Source organism: Pseudopodoces humilis, chromosome 4, assembly GCF_049639895.1.
Source record: "Pseudopodoces humilis isolate 2021_Gansu_Grassland_sample_001 chromosome 4, ASM4963989v1, whole genome shotgun sequence".
Classification (NCBI taxonomy): Eukaryota; Metazoa; Chordata; class Aves; order Passeriformes; family Paridae; genus Pseudopodoces; species Pseudopodoces humilis.
Genome location: NC_142203.1, coordinates 3390837 through 3411311, shown reverse-complemented (window position 1 = coordinate 3411311; position 20475 = coordinate 3390837). Strand labels below are relative to the sequence as shown.

Genomic DNA, 20475 nt, shown 5'->3' with positions numbered 1-20475 from the left:
AAAATGTCCAAAGGGTTTTTTTAGATGGAGAAAGGAAGGGGAAATGTATGAATAGGAGTTACAAATCACAAATTCCTAGCTTCCTTCTTAGCTGCATACCAACTTTGTCTTAAGTTTTGTCTTAAACTTCTAGTGCTAGGCACCAGTGCGCAAAAGAGAGAGACTGTTTGGCTTTATTCTGTATATTAAGGATTCCTTGATGCAGGCACCAAATTGAACTTGAATAAGTAATTTGCTCTGCTTCTGAAATTCTTTGGAAATATCAATAGCACTGCACAGAAAAGGTTTCTGAAAGCTGATTCAGGAGCTTTTGATATGCAATGCAGAATGCATTTTCATATGCTAAGCGGAATAACAGAATAATTAGTATGTGGTGTCTATGGTTTTGTATGCTCAGAAGAACAAAAAATGTTCATGGGGAGAAAAGGAAGATATCAGAGCAAACAATCACTAAGTGACATTATTTAAACTTCGGTATTTTTAAAAAAATGGCTTTCTGGTTGAGGAAAATAAGATTTCAATAGCAATAGCGTCCTGCAGTACATTCTTTGGGGATGACTTGCCATTTGCATGCAGCAGGACACGAGGTGGATGTCTTTCTGCATGCTCAACTCTCTTCCTTGCCTTGCTACCAAAAAATACTGAAGAGTCTGTGAAACTCTTTCTAGGACCAAACAAGTCAATTTGCATTCTAGTCAGAAATTTGAGGTGGATGAAGGGCAGGGGAATACTGTGGCTATTTTTTGTTTTGCTCGGCAATTCAGAAGAATCCTTACTTGTAAAACATGAGTTTGAAGGTGATACTGAGTGAGGATCATGCAGGAGGGCTCTGCAGAGGGGTCTGGACAGGGCTGAGGCCATTGGGGTGAGGTACAAGGCCAAGTCCCAGGTCCTGCCCTTGGCTCACAACAACGCCCTGCAGCTCCAGGCTGGGGCAGAGGGGCTGGCAAGCTGGGAAAGGCCCTGGGGGTGCTGGTGGCAGCAGCTGGACACGAGCCCAGGGGTGGCCAGGTGGCCAAGAGGCCGATGGCCCCTGGGCTGTGGCAGCCGTGGGGTGGCAGCAGGAGCAGGGCAGTGCCCGTCCCTGTGCTGCCACTGCTGAGGCCACACCTCGAGTGCCGTGTCCAGCTCTGGGCCCCTCAGCACAGGGAATTGAGGGGCTGCAGCGGGCCCAGAGAAGGGAACGGAGCTGGGAAGGGGCTGGAGCCCCAGGAGGGGCTGAGGGAGCTGGGAAAGGGGCTCAGCCTGGAGAAAAGGAGGCTCAGGGGGCCCTTGTGGCTCTGCACAAGTCCCTGCCAGGAGGGGACAGCCGGGGGGGTCGGGCTCTGCTCCCAGGAACAGGGACAGGAGGAGAGGGAACGGCCTCAGGCTGGGCCAGGGGAGGTTTAGATTGGGTATGAGGAAAAATTTCTTTTTCCAAACCAAAGGGTTGTCAGGCACTGGAACAGGCTGCCTGGGAAAGTAGTGGAATCACCATCCCTGGAGGGATTTGACAAATGCGTCGAAGTGGCACTTGGGGACATGGTTTAGTGCAGGCCTTGACAGTGCTGGGTTCGTGATTGGACTCAAGGTTTTTAAGGGTTGTTTCCAGCCTGATTCTGTGTTTCCAAGAACATGAAGGCAGGGAGACAGGGCTCGCTTTTCTAGGTAGTCTAATTAAGTTTAAAAAAAAAACATGTTGCTCAAACAGGTGACTTTTACTGACATAGTGGCAGTAAAGTTGTTACTGCCCTAGGAAAAGTGAGTCAGGATCTCTGTGTAGAGGAGCTTCCATGCTGCACAGGGCAGCTGCTTCCAAGGCCTTTTCCCAGATTTGGACGATAGAAGCAGCTGTGGGCATTTTTTCAACTAAACTGTTGTCATTTGCATTAAAAATTAACCCTTTAAGACTACACAGATCCAGTCTGACATTTTTATTTCAGTTTTAGCAGGTCAGTTCATAGCCCCATAACACACAAAAACATTCACTTAAATCAACTGGGGAACATCTTCTCTTAGACCCAGGAGACCCCCAACTTCCACAACTCTAAATCACTAATCTCAAGCTCTTTGAAGAGGTGGTGATTCCCTGGAAAAATAAGTACATGTCAATCAAATCTCACCGATGAAGACCTTTTTTATATAGTACCCATAACTTAGGTTTTTATAATCCTCAGGTACACATATTTCAGCATTAAAAATCCAGGCCAAAAGGCTTTAAAGAACAATAAATTTTCATGTACCAAGAAAAAACATATGCAGATAATTAATAAAGTTTGGTTAATTTTTTGTTGGTGGCTTGTTTATTGGGTTGGTTGGTTAGTTTGTGTTTGGTTTGGTGTTTTTTTCTAATAGTTTTTGTTGGTTTTTTTGGGTTTTCTTTAAACACAGGCCTGCTTAGGTTAAGTTGTTACGATTATATTTGCTGCTGCTCCCCAAAGTGCATGTTTAAATTCAGGACTGTTCCTGCATAAGAATACCTCCAGCTTTGACTGTGACTGACAAATCTTCTATTGTGTGATGGTTCCAGGTTATGATTTGGCAAAACAGGAAGAAAATTACATAATTTATTCTCTGTACCCTTTGTATGTTGCTCCAGGTTAGGCTGCTCCTTAGTTTAGTTCACCTTAGGTTACTTCTTTCCAAAACTGCAGAAGAGTATGTTAGGTATGTAACCTGTATTTTAGGTAGTCTGTGTTCTTTCCTAAATATTATTAATTGAAAATAAATATTTAGGGTATTTTTATAGAGAAAAGCTCAATCCCTTATTTTGCAGTTCCCAGAATGGGTGATTATCAAAAAATGAATTTTCAGCCAGTAATGTTAAGCACTCATTTGCATTATTTACTGTCCACCATTAATATTACATTGCACACACAGAAAGATTAATTTCCTCCTAGATTTTTTTCTAGTACTCTCATGATTTTAGGACTTCTAATATGATTTCAGTAAGATTTTTAATATGATTTCATCATTCTCCAAGGTCCTCTGACTATATGCTTTTATAAGTTTTTAAAATGCCTATTTCATTTTTGGGTAGTTACTACCTTATTTCAAAATCCTAAAAATTATTTAAGATATGTTTTTGTCTACGTCTGGACACAAATGCAAGTGTGTGGAACCAAAGTCCTGGTCTCTGAAATATCTGTTTAAGGCAAGTATTTAATAAGTTTTCCTCCTTAAATTAACATCATGGATTACTTTGTTCTTTCAGCCATGAATGTTTCAGCCACTTTCATTTCAGGCTGAAACAACAATAGGCCTCATTAATTAATTAATTAATTAATGAGAAGGATAAGAAAGAAAAGAACCAGCTTATCACAAATACATTCAACAGTTTAGTCATAATAAGGTGCTCTTATCACCATGTGACCTTCCAGGATACTGGACTGAGCAAAATAGGCACAGCTTTCTTTATAAAGGTCACTGTTGAAATTTCTCTTCCACACAGAACGGAATTTGTTTCACCCTCCAGGTTCTCACAAGGTGAAACTTGTCAACCAAATTCAGTTCAAATATCTGATTATAGGGTCCTGGTACTCTAACATTTTTGCCTTTTTAGCTGAGAAAATCTACAAAGATTAGAATAATTTCTCTAAAGCTCCTCTGAAATGGAACAATATTCATCTATAATGTTATTTCAGCCCTAGTTCCTACAAGTGCCACATTTTTCTTTTCACCTTTGAATGGAGAGCATGTTCTGTTTTACCAGTTTGATTTAAAGGCCAGAAGTTTGTTTAAGACTGCTAATCATTCCAAAACCTGGATACAGGTGGTGAGGAGGGAGAACAGATACATGGTAGTTTTAATGATATAAATAATGATTTTTTAATCATCTTGGCTTATACCAATGGGGGTTTTTTCAGCATTATAGCAGTATTTCAGGACTTTAAGAAGAAGGACTGAGTTCTTATTCTTTTACTACAAACACAGTAAAAACCAGTCTGACCTGTGGTCTAAACTGAGATAACAGGAAAACCATGAAAAGAACATGGAAAGTCACAGAAAAAATGTAATATCTAGTTGTTATATAGCCACTTGTTGATGTCAATGTGTTTATATACTTCATATTAGCTTTCTTGTTATTAATTTTCCTTTATATATGGTTATATATATTGTCCATCTATAGTAACCATGTCTGAGCAGAATTTCCAAGTATAGCAGCCTGCACAGAACTGTCAAATAAACTAACCTGTTTTACAGATAACTAATTTAAAGATTAATATCCATGCTTGTCATAAAAAAAAAAAAAAATAAAAAGAAAAAGAAAAAAAAAAGAAAGATAATAGCCTGGGAACATTGAGGGCAGGTTTAAAACCTTGTCGTACTAAGAGTAGTACTGTATGATTTCTGTAACATCCATTATCAGTGAACTCTCACATTACTGCAGCAGATTGACTGGAGCATGACAATTTCATTTCTCATGAAAGATAAACCAGACAGACCTGTGCAGCTGCCAAAAACGATAAAAACATCAGAGGACGTAAAAAACCTTCAGGTTCTTCTTGGCCTTCTGCCTCTTAAGGAGAAAGTGAGTCCAGCAACATTAATTTTCCACAAAATTAGAACTGCAAAATAAGGGAATATGTGAATCATTAAAGTTGTCGCTTAATCTTTTATTATGCTTGCATTTTCCCTCAGGACTCCAAGGCATTGTGTTTCTGGAATTAGGATAGTAGACTCAAAAAATAAAATGAGATATTCTTCCTGACCTTCTGCTCAGGAAGTTACTAGAATGGTATTTATTTTCAGTGACTAAACCCTGGGTTAACCATGCCCCAGATTAGCAGGGCAAATCATCCCTCCCAGCTGAAAGTGTTTCTGCTCTACCCTGTAAATAACCAAGCACATTTTTCAACACTTAAGAACCTTGAATTGCAGTAATTAATTCATGAGACATCGCAGTTGAAGAAAAACGTGTCCTGTTGATTAAATCATTGGATGGGGATCTGTGGCTTTGTTGCTGGGACGTATTGACCTGCTAAATATCATCTCTGAGTGCTCCATTGCAGGGATTGCACGTGGCTGAGAGAGAGGAACCCAGCATCCAGCCTTGGAATTAACACACTCTAATTAACTGTTAATTAACACAAGAAGCACTGCAGAGAGGGAGAGGAGGGCACGTCTCAAGGCCCTGGTTCACAGCTGACACACACTCTGACCTCTCCTTCATGCAGCACGAAATGGAAAGGACAGGCCAGGAGCTCCTCTGGTTTTAGAAGCTGTGCTGCTGGGACAAATTAAGGTGGCAAGGTAATCCAGCCCACAGGAGGGAAGAGGGAGGTGTGGTTTCTGTAGTTCTAGAGGAATTTGGATGGTTGGACAAAAACTTTTTTCACTGACAAAATGGAGATATTTGAAAATTGACTGGAAATGAATTGTCAGACACACTTTCCCTCTCTCTTTTCTTTCTTCTCTCTCATCTCACAACTCTCTTCCTCCCACTGAAGACAACATAGTATTTAGAACTTGTTTTTCCTGTTTCCATTTGAATCCTTTTCAAAGTGAGGGCAGATTGGTAAAAGAGACAGATTGCCTGTATTATTTCCCTTCAATTTTCATGTTTTTATAGCTTGGGGGTGACCTCCTCAGCTACACTGAGCTGGATATTCATTACATTTCCTGAAACATGCAGATATGCAAAATATTTCAGTGGACTTATTTAGATAAGAAGTAGGGGTCTTTTGAGGGTCTTTGGTGATCATTTAGGAACATCCCATTCCCCAAATTTCCCTTTTATGGTTCCAGATCTTCTAATGAATCTTTTCTCCTTGAGAATTTCTCGAGTATGTGAGCAGGTTAAGATGTACTTCTGTTATCATTCTTTGCTCTGACACACAATCTCACAACTAAGAAGTCTGCTAGTACAATTTATCACATATTAATCATTGATGTATGTATCTAACATTATTGTGCTAAAGTTAAAAGAATTTTCTAACATCTTCCCCCACTTCTGCATAGAATCCTTTTTAAAGAACTTGTTGGGTAACACCATCAGCATTGTTTTTAATTAGTTCCTTGGTTTTGCTTTTTTATCTAGAAATTAATTGTCTCATGTTATGTTCCTGCTTCCAGTGATTTTCTTCTAAATTTTTGTTCTGTAAGGAGGAAAATAAAACAAAAAACAAACAAATTTCTGAAACAAAGCTGAAATTGATTGACAGTTACCATTCAGGAAATATGCTTGACTCAGTGCACACAGGTAGCACCTACTGTTATCCCCATTTGGTATGAGGTTGGTGACAGAAATGTTTAGTTTATTCTGGAAATGGCTCCAAATGCCCAAGCAGGAGTCTACAGGCTCCTGAACTGTTCTCCAGAATATCCTCCCTTGGTCTAAACTAAACAGTTTTTTTAAACTTCCTCTCTAAAAAACTGCCATTTCTGTGACATTCCACACAGATTTCCACTTCCAGAAAATGTTTTCACTTGGCATTGTTTGGTATTTTGAGTAGACATATGGTTAATTTTTTTTTTTCTCTAACAAAGAAGGAGCTGGAATCCTGATGTTCAGAATATGCCATCGTGTTGAAAAGATAAATACTGCTGCTCCATTAACATCCTAATGAATTTACAGAAAAGCCCATCAGATGTCTTAATCTCATGTTTCACACATGCTGAACAGTCTTGTGTTTCTTTTACATTCCTTTGAAGTCCATACATGCAGAAGACTAGCACAGGGTTTTTTTAATTTTTTTTAAACCTCAAATATTAGAGCATTTGCAGGTCTGACTCCAAGCATGATGCTGACTGCTGATATATGGCAAACCAGACAGAAAGTAAAGTGCCAGGTCTTTGTCATGAACACCACCTGCTTCAGACACTGTCAGCCTTTCCAACTACTGATTTTGCTGCAGATATGGCAGTGAGAAGGAGGAAAGGGAGCTGGGGAAGGACAAGAAAGATTCCAAGGCAAAAGCTCTAAAAACAAACTGCAGTTTCCTCCCAGCCCAGGGAGTACACCAGAAACGTCCCTGCCTGAAACAAAGCAGAGGGAGGAAGGGTGAGGTTGAATTTTGTGTTTTACAGTCTATCTCAATTCCACATGAGCATTTATTATAGATCTGGCCTGGAACATAGTTATTTCTGCATCAGCACAGAAGAGATCAACTTATTCTGGCATTTGCTTCACAAAATAGTTTTGTAGTTTCACAGGTACACTCTGAGATGGACCATTTCCAAGGTCCTTTAAATCTGTGAGACACATGACAACCATGAAGGAACACAGTTTTCAATCTAACCCCTTTTGGCAGTGATTTTCAAAATTCCTTAAAAGACTGGGTGGAAATTTAGTATTTGACTCAAATTTTCAAAAATCCTTGCATTGTAGTTTCAGGAACTGAATTTTGTAACCCTGTCAGACTCAGTGGTTAATAAAATGAGATGAAGGCATTGAATTTTTTCCAGTTCAGGTGGGGCAATTATCTGTAGGGTGATGATAAATTGCTCCTCTGTGATGTCAGCATACCACAGCCTAGAAGGCTAAAAACATTTTATGGAAATTTTATCTCCTAACACCATGTCATGGATCCTGGGAATATTAACACTGTGGATTGACTTTTTTATTTAACAGAACAACCCATGGGTCATGATTGAAAGGCATAAACAACATTATTGCACAGGACAGACTGGGAGCTGCAGAAAGGGTTTTTCAGGGAGAACCTCCCCTGGAGTCACCAGGTGTGGAAGGGACCCCCTGGATTTCTAAACTCCTTCTCAGAGTGAAGCTGGATCCAATCCCAACTCCAGTCTCGGCCAACAATTTATGTCTGAACGATTGTATAGCTGTAATTGAACATTTGGATTAAGGATGGTCAACCAGACATATTTATATGAAAGCAGGTTATTTATTACAGTTGCCAGATGAAGGATTGTTTGCACCTGGTGGGTAAATACAATGCTTATTCTTCGAAAATCACTGGCCTGTGGAACCACACAATGCTCATTCTGTAGGAAGAAGAAATGGAAAGCAACCAGCCCAGTTGTGCCAAGTTTCACCAGTTCACCAGGCAGTCAGGTGTGATTTTGGAGTCACCAACCAGGGACCACCAGAGACCACCACAGAGACCCCCAGGACAGAAGAATGCATGAGAAGAGGGGAGAGAACACCTCCATGCCAATGATTTCAGGGAAATTATTCTCGTTTGTATGTTTTTCCTGGGAAAACCTATGAATATGTATTTAAAATGTAGTGTATAAAGAGGAGCCTTTTCTATACTCAGCAGGCTCAATATTTCAGAGGGGATTTTGTGCATCCAGCTGAATAAAGAATGCCTGCTTCCCAATTCTGTATTGGTGTTAAAGAGTTTTTATTTTTACCTATTTTTGGTTATACTATGATAATGATTGGACTACAGCATCTTAATCAGAATTCTTTACCACACAGTACGTGTAGCTATAACTGCTGTATTGCATAGTGCACTATTTTTGAAGCAATACCAAAGCAGTTGTATTAAAGCTAGGAAAATCAGGGGTTTTTTTTAAGTAGAGGCTGGTGTTGGTTGGGGTAAATCTCTTTAGCCTCAAGAGATAACCTGGACGGGAGTCCCCTCTCCAGGGAGGAATCTCCACACACACTCCAAGAAGGGGTGTGTGAGGATATCCTCCCTTTAAAAAGTGGAGCTGGGCTTTTATAGAACCAGGTGATGGACTGTCAGTCAGATGTCCCCAGGCCAGCTCAGCAGCCTCAGATAAGTTATCAGTGAGTTATCACTTGTTGGTTCCTTTATCAGGTACTCACCACGCCTGCCACATCCTCACCTCACTCTCAGGATGTTTGGCTTTTGCCAGTGATGAGTCGGGCTGGTCTCCCAGCCTTTTTCAACACTAAAAACACCAAGACAGCCCCTTCTCCATTCACCACTGATAGGGCATGGTCAGTTTCACCCCCAGTTCCAAGCAGGGCATCCTGCTAAAATTACTCCTCACGCATTTTTTTTCTTCTGGAACAGCTTAAGTGCTGGGTTTGCGTTGGAATACTTCTCAGATGTTTTTTTTTCTCCTCTCATTCTGATTATATTCTCTGAGAAGCATTTGCAGAGGACTTGTTTCTTTTGTTGTTTGGGATTTTTTTTCAAAAAAAACCTGTCCTCATGAGCTGAGAGCAACATTTCCACCTTCAGAAAGCTCAACCAACTGGAGTGGTTGTATTCTGGGACAAGAAATAGTGCTGATTTAATTACTTACAATGCTGTTGTCAATGTGCAAACAAGCTTTCCAACTGAAGACTGTCATACCAGGGAGCTGCCTGGCAGAATAAGAAATGGTATCTTAAGGACACTTGTGCTGGTTAAGGTAAAGCAAGAAAGGCACAATAGAGACTTTTGAAAAGCAGCATTGGCTTGTTGTGATTATAATTCGTATTTATGTCACTTCAGTTGTCACAGACTCAGAAAAGCCTTACAAACTTTAGTCATCCTGGATGACATCCAAGCCTCCTACAGAGAACCTGTAAAAAACGGTCCTTTATAAATATATATCTTAAATATCCTGCCCATTTTCTGGAGTGACTGTTTGATATCCTGTTGTCTTTGTGTTGTAAGAGCCTTATGCATGGAAAATAATATATAATTTCTTGCTGTTTTCCTAGTAAAACCTTAAAATCTTTGAAACAGGTAGGAGTCAGCTTCCTAATAGCATACACACTACTGAGAAAACTAAGAAATTGTTAGCAAGTCACTGCTATTCTGGTACATGGTACATTACTCAGATGTTCCTGTAGACTGAAATTCAACTTTTTACATAAGCACTGAGTGAATATGAATGAAATATTCTCAAAGTACTTAAAACATCCCAGATCTGCCATCGAGCACTGGACCTCCAGGGCAATTTCCCATCAGTGACTCCGCATGAAAAGTGGGAACCAGAAGCAAATCAAACTCTCAGAACCATAACAGCGCCCAGTATTGACATTTTAACAGCTGTAGCAGATGTTGAACAAGACTAAAAAGGCAGAATTTAGTTTTTGGATCAAAGCTGGAGGAATCTACGTTTTGCTACATCTCTACAGTTCTTGGGAACATTGCTTTACTAGATGTGTTTTAAAATCAGAAATAGATGCTTTTCCCTGGTGCATAAACTTGTCACTTGAAATCATTTGAGATCTGACCTGTACAGGACCTAACAGGGTGAGCTTTTTATCCTGTTCTGCTCACCGGGTACCACTCACTGCCAGCCCAGCTTGCCACTAAAGGAATTTGGGTTGTTTAAACATCCTGAAGTTTGTGTTTGTTTTGCTGACATTCAGAGGGTGTTGTGTCTTCAAATGAAATATGGGACCTTGGTAAAGCTCTAACATCCAGTCTTATCAGCAGCATACCAATTTTCTCACGTTGCTTCTGGGTCTTCAAACTCTGAATAAAATGTGCTTTCATAGTATCTAACACACAACTGATCCTCACAGCAGCTTATGAACTGTTGGATTCTTCAAAAAATTATGCTGGCAAATATTTAAGGGGGCAAAGTGTCCTTTTTAGAAACTTGTTTGCTCACCTACTACATAGTCATAATCTCCTTCTTAATTGCTGTATATTTATTGGATTCCGACAAAGAGTTGCAAAACATGGCTCTGATGATTGCATACATTCAAACACATTTAGGTAGCACTAAGCAATTGCCTTAAGCAATCCTTATGTAAAAGGGGTGAAAAAACCCTGTAAACTGAAGAGGAGACAATGTTCTGTCATCTTCAGAAACACACAGTCTGTCAAACAATAGCACCAACCATGCTAAAACAGTGGAAAAACCCCAAGCATTGTACGTCAGCATTCCAGTATCTTTCACAAATGGTTCTTGCAGCTTTGTGACAAGACACAAGACATCAATCTTGTCCCTATCTGCAACAATAAAATCATATGCCACTTGGGACATATAATTTATTTTTTCTGTCTCACCTGCAGGAAATATTTTCTCATGCACCAAAATGCTCTGAAATACACACCCTATGAGTGAAAAACCTCGTTGGTATATCATCATAATGGTAATAAGTGAGGAGTAAGGTATGCCAGGGCAGATTTCTCTGCTGTATTTAGACATTTGGAAAAACGATTTGCACAGAGTCATCTAAACAGTTGACTTGGTTGCCTTAATGGGTCATCATTCTTCTCTTCCTACGAGGAGGTCCCCAGCACTCACAGATCACCCTGACAGTAACCATTACTATTGGCACCTGGCTGCCTCTGACAGCAGGAGGCATGAGGAGGTGCCAGCTGTGCCAAGAGAGAAAGAACGAGGGGAAGGAGTGCAACGCAAAATACAACTCAGGGAAAAGTTACTGACGTGATTAAACCAACGAATTCCTCAACAAAAGGACGTTCTGGGACCTGTTTCTATCACAAGCATTCGTTAGGACACTGGTGTGTCTCAAAAACTGATCACTTCCAGTGCATGGTGGGTTCTGCCTGAAAAACCCATGAAATAACAATATTAGAGAGTTTGTGACTGGCTGCCCAGCAACTGAAATATGCGTCCTCCTCTCCGTGTGCCCTCACTGCCTCTTGCTTGAATTTAGAAATGAAGAAGATTAAAGCTGTCAGTTACATACAAGGGTTAAGAACTCCAAAAGGATTTATGATCTCTGTGCAGTCTCCAGGGAGAATAAGCAGACTGCTCCCTGCCAAAACACTCCTAAGCTGCCCTGCAGTGAGGAGCATTGCAGGAAAAGTACCAGTTAGACAGGGGGAAGGGGGAAGAGCTAAGGAATAGGGAAGTGCAGCTGTCAGCATCTTACCTGCTGTGTCTATTCCCCTGTCTTACTTCACTGTACTTCCTCTTTTCTTTTGAGAAATGTATTTAAATTGACTCAGTTTTAATGCAAAGTTTAATTAAATCAAGTTATGGAGCATTAGTACATCCCCTGCTGCAAAAAGAAACTTCCTTAGAATAATGAACTTAAGGAAACTCAGAACTAATGAATTGCTAAGAATAGTGAACTGCTAATGAACATGGCTTCTTTCTCAATTTGCTTATTCATTGCTTGAGCCAATATTAATAGTTTACAACTGATGGATGAGACAATTATTATTGTTTTAGCACTCTCCTGGAGAATAGTGTTTATCAAACTGTAACAAAAGGTTATGGTATTTTAGTATCTGAAAATATGGAAATATAATTTGCTTTCAGCTTCTCTCCTCTAGGTATTAATAAAAGAAAACCTTCTGGAATTATCACAGGCCAGTCTCTCATCAAAACATACTCATATCATCTCCCCATGTCTTTTGCACAAACCCACCAATCAGCAGAGGCCTTTCAATCACTGATTTCTCAAAGTCATTGTGGTGAAGGGGTTTTTGAGAGGACAGAAACCCCAGATGAGGGGAAAAAAAAAATAAAAATCTGTGATTTGGCTGCAGATCTGCAGCTGAGGCCAACTGCTTATGAGCCGCAGCTGTGTGAAGCCTCCAGCTGGAAGAACACGCATCTCTGTAAATATCAAAGCCATCCCTCAACCGTAGTTCACCTCGCTGAGCAGTCCACGTTTCCCCAGCTGCATCAGACTGTGGTAAAGGTGATGATAAAGGTTTACAAGAGCTTAAGCTCACCCACACGCTTAATCACGCGATTCGCGTAGTTTGGGGTTGGCATTTTTAAAAACTGCCCTGTTGGCACCGGACCTGCTGCACGGGAGCAGTAGGGGTCAACCCAACCTTGAAGGTGGGGGCTTGGGGGGTTTGTTTTTCACTGCACAGCTTTTTCCCCAATAGTGATGAAGAAGCAGAGTTTTGTCAGCCCCAAAAAGAGAGGAAAACAAGCCAAAGGGAGAGTTTCACTCTCTGGCACAGGGAAGGGCCGTGACGACTGCAGCTGAGTAGCCTTTTCAAGCATAATGTTGCATGTCCTCACTTGTGTAGCAATTTATATCTTGTTTGCATAAGGTGTGTGAATGAGATGCATCTTTCCTGTGAAATGGGAGCATTTCTGAACAGTTATGTAATAAAGGTATTAGCGTGTCTGTCTGCATGCATAATGCCAAAGGAAAGGGAGAATTGTGGCTGAAAGTGGAGGAGGAAAAATAAAAATGCTTGAAGCTTTTCTATAACTCCAAGTCAAATTTCTGTACATCTTTTGATCATCTTTTGGACCTTTCCACATCATAAAGCACTGGCAATAGGGAATGCAGTGGGGTGTTTGTGAAATTGTGCACGAGCAGCCTAACTGTGGCTCTGAGCCCCAAGTACTGCCAAAACTGGGTAAGGAGGGCAAGAATTTGATACCTGTGTATATTAGATTGACTCAAAACCAAGTTTTCTAAGTGTAACCTCAGTGTGAAGTAATTTTCTTGCAATTTCATTGGAGGTTTTAATCAAATGAGCATCCATGTGTAACAAGTCATGTGAGAAAAAACCCCAGCAGATCACTTAGGGATGCAGTTCTACCTGAACTTTGCACTTCAGCACAGTTTGGGTTAAATTGGCTGCCAGAATGACTCATTGAACCTGGATCATTACATTGGAAAAGAGCTCTTCTGGAAGGAAATTAATGAGCTGAAGGTACAATCTAGCAAGACCCAGGATACCAGTACCAGTTCCAAGCAAATAGGCGGTTTCTTTATGGAACACGTGTATTTTTGGATAGCACTAAGACAGTGCCATAAGGAACTGTAGGAGGAGAGCAGATTACAAGCCAGGATCTCAGAAAAAGTCAGAGGCAGGAAACAAGCAGAAGAAGCTGTGGGGAGCCTGTCTAGATCCAAAAGTGTCTTTGGAAAGACTGAAGTTAAAAACTGAGAAGATACAGAAAGACAAGTTAATATATCTTCAAATTATATAATGCTTCTATTGTTATCCCCATCCCTGCCATGCCAGAGCTAACAACTTGATAGATCTTACAACCCTTTTTTGGTCAGGAAATTAACTGAAGCAGTACCTCAGCACCCCCTTTTTTCCTATTAGCTCCAGTGCTGAGCTCCTTTGTCAATCTTGTCATTTCAACACCTGACTTGTTCCTTTTCCAGGCAATGCAGGGCATTTTGGCCTTGTGTGAATCCCTTTCCAGCATGGTTTCTCCCCCATGTGGCCCAGAAGTCCCAGGCAGATGGCTGACAGCAGTTCACTGCATTGTGTCTGTAGCCACTCACTGAATATGTAAAAAATTCAAAGCAGGAATACAGTAAAGTGACAACAAAATTATCAGGAATACAGTTCCTTCCAGTACTCCAGTGTTACTAAAATCAGTGTAAAACAAGGAAAAAAAAATCCTAATATTTCATGTTTCCTGAAGGCTCAGGATTTGTTTTTTTTGCTTAAGTTTAGCAGTAGTCTCATAGTCAGGTGACAATAACTCCTTGTAATCCCTGACAAATTCTTCTGAAGTTCTCCTCTTCTGGAGTATGTAGTTTTCTGGGATTCCTCTCAACTAATTTTACCTGTTTGAAAATTAGATGTCTTCCATAAAATCTAGGTGGCTTCTCCAATGGACAGACAGGCACTTCCCACCTATCTTACATTTTTATCTTCAGGTGTCTGAATCATCCACTGGAGATGCTTATCTCTTTCCATTAGTGCACTGTGAGAATAGGCAGATAATTTAAAATTGTTGTTTAAATTTAGAGGGTTAAAATTCAAATAAATCAGCTTGTTAGTGAATAGATAAAAAAAAAAACATTGTGGACAAACACTCTTTATTGAAGGTATTTATCCTTAACTACATTAATGTCCAGAATATGTTTAGAGTGGTCTGACTAGATCATTTTCCTTTTTCTGGTCAATATTAAGAAAATTCTGCCTATGTTGGCAAAAGCTAGAAAGGGGAATATAACAATTCTTTTAAATCAAAGCCCTGTTTATTGGCAGTGCTCCATTTCAGATGCATGAGGTTAATTTTCCTATGTTGAGTTCTGATACTACATTCCCATGTTCCTATGTTTCTATCCTAGGATGCTGTGTTGAATTATGCTGAATTCTGAACACTGGTGAAATGTACAGGAGCCTTGACTCGCACAGGAAAAACAGTTCCTAGATATCTTTACCTGGCTTTTCAGGATCAGGGGATGCTTTTGAAATCCCTGGTATGAATGATAATTCTAGGTGACCCCCAAAGACATCAGCAAACCTAGGAACAAAGCCTACTTATTCTCATCTGCTGTTTAAAATATGGGGGGTTCTGTTTTCTAGGATTAGCTTCCTACCAAAAAATTCAAGAATTATAATAACAGAATACCAGCATCTTGTTCAGCATGTATTCAAGGGAGCCTTGCATGCATGGATGAAATTCTCAGAGGCCTTCACACATCAGTGTAATACAGGGCTATCTCCCATACTTCACACATTTTCTCTTTTTTTTTTCTCTTTTTTTTTTTTTTTTCCCTGTGAATCATTAACTGAAAGCATCATTTTCTTACCAAAAACAAAAAAAAAAAAAACAAAAGCAAACATTATTTGATCATGCCCTTGACTCGCCATCTTGTCCAGGCAGCAAAGCAAAATCTTGGGGCTGCATAACTAAAACTGTAGTCTCAAGGGACAGAAAACTTCCATGGCTTGATCCCTGCCCAGAGAGAAGCACTGCAGCTTTCAGGAAACTCCTGTCTTTCCCAGTTTTGCTTGTGTTATTCAGAGCTATCTGCCATCTTGGTACAAAGTGACTTCATCCGAGAAACTTGCAACCCCTCACAGCCAAGAGTCAAAGAATGCAAACAGTAAGGCAGAGAGTGTGGAAGTTTAATGTTTACTTAGAGTTTTAAAACAGTACATCTATTCCAACATATGCAGGGGCTTAGATGCTGTGGCAAAAAGCAGAGCTCTCATCTGAGGAGCTGTGCACCAGCTATTCTTATCCTGTAGCTTTCCCTCTTCTGCTTTTCAGTTTTAATGAGATTTCACAAGCAATTCTGCTTCCACGTCAATTTACACATTGCCATATCCTTGTCAGAGTAATTTTCTGTAATTTTTTTTTTTTTTGGTCTGGAACATTACTGAGAGGAGAGATAATTGGAGGATGTGTGTAACTTCAAACATTTGCAGATTTGTATAAAGTTCGATAGTTTCTTGTTTATGTTTCCCATGACTTACAGAATTGGGAAACAGGCCCAAATCAATAAGTAAAGTATATGCACTGTGTAAATACAGCCACATCCCAAAGAGAAGCATTAAGTGGGAGGGGACTGGACACTAGGCAGTTTTTTGTTGATATTTTGCACATCGATACATCCTGTAAAAAGGATGATTATGTATGTGTCACTCTTACGGCCTGTTTTTCAGAAACTAGAACGCTAATAGTTAGTAGGTTTTTAGTTGCAGTCAATCTGCTTAAGTACAGGTTTAGTCTTTGATTATTCAAGATCCTGGCAAAGAGATATTCAGACACTACTTTCTAAATCCATCCCTTTATGTTCCAGGTTGTAGTTCAGAATAACCCAAGCCCAAAGCACCATCTCAGGCACTGGCATTTTGATATTTCTCTTGGAGCTGAGGCTCCTACACAGTACTTGTAGGAATTTCTTTCCTACAAATTTCTCAAAGGAATGGCCTTTCAGAAGATAAAGTGAGCACAAGCTTGAAAGAAAAGCTTAGGAGAGGAGCTTATGACTAATCTGATTCAGCCAGCTGATAGGCATGTCTCTTTCTCAAGATAATCAGCCTTCAATCCTTTCCTGGTGGTAGTAATAATTCAAGAAGCTTAGCTTGGACCTGCTAAACCCCTGTACTTGTCATTCACTAGCACTGGCTTCCTCTTGTGTATTCCTTAAATTCCAAGTGTTTTCTGCACCAGTCCTCTGGTGTCTCTCGCTATTATGGACCTGCCCTCCCTGATGACTGTTAAGTAATAGTTATCAGGCATGCTGTAAGAGAGCCAGCGATAAGGAAAGGCAGCCTGGGGCTTGTGTTGTGAATATTTCAGCTGTGGCACCCACAACAGTCTACCTCACGTGTGGCTAGACTGAAAACTCGAGGGCAGCCCTAATCCTAACCTCGGTAGCAAGGTTATCCTGAGAGCCAGCTCCACAGTCAGCAACATCCAGTCCAGCCAAAATCCAGGCTAAATCCACTGGAAGCTGGTGTCATCTGCCTCTGACCCCACAGAGCTCTTTTATTTTGGCCTCTCCATATGTCCTCTGGGGTCCAGCCTCTGTGAATTCTTTGAGAGATGATTCGTAACATCTGGAAGGATGGTTTAATGAATTCTGCCTTTTCAGCCTAACTAAACAATCCACTTTTGAGGCCTTGGGACATTTGAAGTTGGTTTTTCCATAATGCTTTAGTCCTGGGGAGGCACACTCTGGCTTGTAAATAAAAAAATGTAGAAAGAAGAATGGTATGGGAAAGCCATCTAAGTAATTCTGAGGTTTTGTGCTGGACCAAGATGGGAAAAAACCCCATGAAATTGCTATCATAACTTGCATGTCAGCCTCTCTTCATCTATTTATTATTTTTTTGCTCCAGTAATGACAATAAAGTCACCAGGAACAGGTCCTTGCTTATCACTGTATAAAATGAAATATGTAGAAATATATATTGTTGCTTATTATTAGTGCTTTATATCTCAATTATATTTGGAGCCTCTCTGAGGTACATGATGTCCTGCTTGCTGCCAGACAGCCAGGAAGAAGATCAAGCGTTCTGTGCTATGCAAAACTGACATTCTGAGAACATTGCACCTCCTAAACATTAGCCTGAAACCAATTTCCCAGACTACAAACCTGCATGTCATCAAATAAGAAAGATCTTACTTGATAATGAGGAAGTAAAGTGATAGGAAGATTAGGACAAACTCTGAATGACCAGAATAATTCTGTTTAACAGAGATCAGCTTAATCCAAATAAACTTCAAGCTTAAAAATGCTCTGCAGCACCTTGTGAGACATGATGCTTCAGATCCACCTCATTCAGATCAACACTTCAATGATCATCCTGAGAAGGGTCCCTGTAACAGGATTAAAAAAACCTTCTCACTGCTGCTTAGGAAAATTTTCAGAATATTTGCTTCTGCCTCTGCTTCACCTATCATTTTGCAGGGCTGAGGGAGGCATTGGGGGTGAGAATGGGCATGTGGTGCTCGCAAAGCAAAGACAATGGCACAGGCACAGAAAAGCTGATCCTGGCAAAAGTCTGCCAGGGAATCATCTGACCAAGGGGGCAAAGCTGTAAGAACATTTTGTTGTCATTATTGCTGTGAAAATAGGAGTGTTGTTTCCAACTCCCTGACTACTGGGCATCTCCAGAATCGTTTAGTCCCCTCAATATTGCTACACACACAACTCTGTGAGCTCTCAGCCTAAGGGACATTCTTTTGTCTCCCTCTGTAAATATTTAATTACTGGCTACAAGCATAACATCCAGTTGACATAAGCATGCACACATCCTGGTGTCTACATTTCCATTACCTACAGTCACACAATATTTGTGTGCATCATGCTGTGTTAGAAGGAATATAAACATTATGCACCATGTAAAAATCACCGTGCATCATATTAGGTATTTTCACAAATATATGCCAAAATGCACACAGTCATAAACTGATAATGTTTAGTAATTAAAACTCAATTTAATAATACTGTGAATGTATTGATAGGCATAAGAAAACTACCTTTTAAAAACCCCTCTTAAAATTCAGAGATCCATTTTATAGAAATTGGACTTACAGATTTTCCTGCCTATTGAAATATAACAGTGCATGAAAATAATTACACTGCATTGTTACTCTAAGCTTTGCTGTAGTATGTAAGATTTTATGAAGACATGTCAGGTAAATTGTTCATATCTGGATCACAGCAATACAGCAAATCTAACCCAGGATTTAAAACACAACAGAATGCACATAAAATCTCAACAATTCTGCCTGAGAGATATTTGTAAAGAAGTGGTTTGCTTGGATGTGGGATAACTTTTTCCATTTTCCATTTTCAGTAGAAAACAAGTAAACTCAGCACTCAAAAATAAATGTGAAAGCACTTACCATTTCATGACAGCATGGAAAAGGTGGCACCATCTTTGGCTTTGTTGTTATTAAAATCAGTGTTTCTGCAGAGAGCCACTTGGCCTCCTGTGCAACAAACTCCTTCAGTAAATGCCAGCATTTCAGCACCAACAAATTCTATTGCTGATCAACAAAGCATCTAGTCAATTTTGACAGAGTTTTAATTTGTATAAAAATTGCAGGTTTAACTGTGTGGCTCAAACTGGATGTTCTTCTGACAAAGAATTTTATATCACATGAATGTAAATAGCATAAATTAAACTGAAGTCTTTCACTTTTAATTTTAACCTTACTCATGCAGCGCTTAGTTTGAGGTTATCCTACTGAAATTAAGTTTTGCTATCATGAGGGTTAGATTAAATTTTTAACTTAAAAAAAGTCCCAACCAAAAACATATTTCAATCCACTTCATGGGGAATGGTAATTTTATCTAAAACAGATTCCTAGCTTTTAACAATATAGAGGATACTGTTTAAATCTAAATTTCACCAAAATTTAGTAAGCAGCACACTGCAAACAAAGGAAAATGTTGTATTCCTCAAAGTGCAAGTTGTCAAAGTACTTCATGGTTCTAATAATAGCTTTCTGGCATTAACAACCTAGAGCACAAATGACATCCGCTGAATATTTGTTAATTGTGTTTTTGAATTGCTTATGGCTACACCAGAGGATATATTCCAGGCTCTGATGTCTATTAATAGATGCCTGCTTTGGAAAACATAAACCTCCCTCTGTCCTATCCAACCTCTCCATGGCTAAGACAGCAAGCCCCCATCTTTTAGACCACCTACTCTCAAACAAATACAATAAGCTGATGCTCTCCCATAATATACAGGGAATATCCATGTGGATGCACAATGTGCAGGTTCTGTGAAACCTTCTGTGAGCCCTTAAGAAATGCAGAAGTTTAATTAATCTGAGCCAGCAGTTGTATTTAATGCTTTCATGGACTCCAGCACTCTGTAATCCTTCAGGAATAGGTGAGGTTCAGTTCAAAGGGATGTTTATCACAGTTATCTAAATGTATTGAGATTAGACTCGAATGTAAAGAGAATAAAGTGAACTTTCTTACTAGGCATCTATTAATTTCTCTTTTGATCACTCGGAAACAATTCAAGTGCAATCAGAGCCAAAATCCTGGAGCTGTGGAGCTGTGAAGTTTACACAATGTTTTGATAACAACTGTTGAATTTCAGAAGGTTCTGACAAAAACTCCTGTCTGCATTTTAGCTCTTCAGCTTTACTGGACTGGCTGAATCTAAAGGAGGGCCATAGGTTTTCTCCCCAGTTTTGGGACCCTACAAATCTAACTGCTAGTCCATATTACAGGAGCACAAATAATCTGTCCCACCATCACTGTTAAGTCCCCCTCTGTTTCTACACCCATGAGGCAGAAAATACACAGTGAAGTACCTGCTTCCACATGAGTGCTTCCAATAGAAAACACAAGATTTATTTTTAAAAGAAGTTGTAAAGAGGGCAACATGATTTAACCCTGAAAATGCCGCAGAACGACCTCCTCAGGAGATGTAATATTGCAGCAACAAAACCAGATACTCCAAAATTTTCAGTATTTATTAATAA

At 39.9% G+C, this 20475-nt stretch overlaps 1 long non-coding RNA gene across 1 annotated transcript; it reads left to right on the top strand.

Moving 5' to 3' along the window:
• Positions 1–4937: 4937 nt before the first annotated feature.
• Positions 4938–8264, top strand: LOC148184398 (uncharacterized). The gene is made up of 2 exons (XR_015772422.1): positions 4938–5232; positions 7553–8264. It is a non-coding gene; the product is annotated as an uncharacterized LOC148184398 (long non-coding RNA).
• Positions 8265–20475: the final 12211 nt, after the last annotated feature.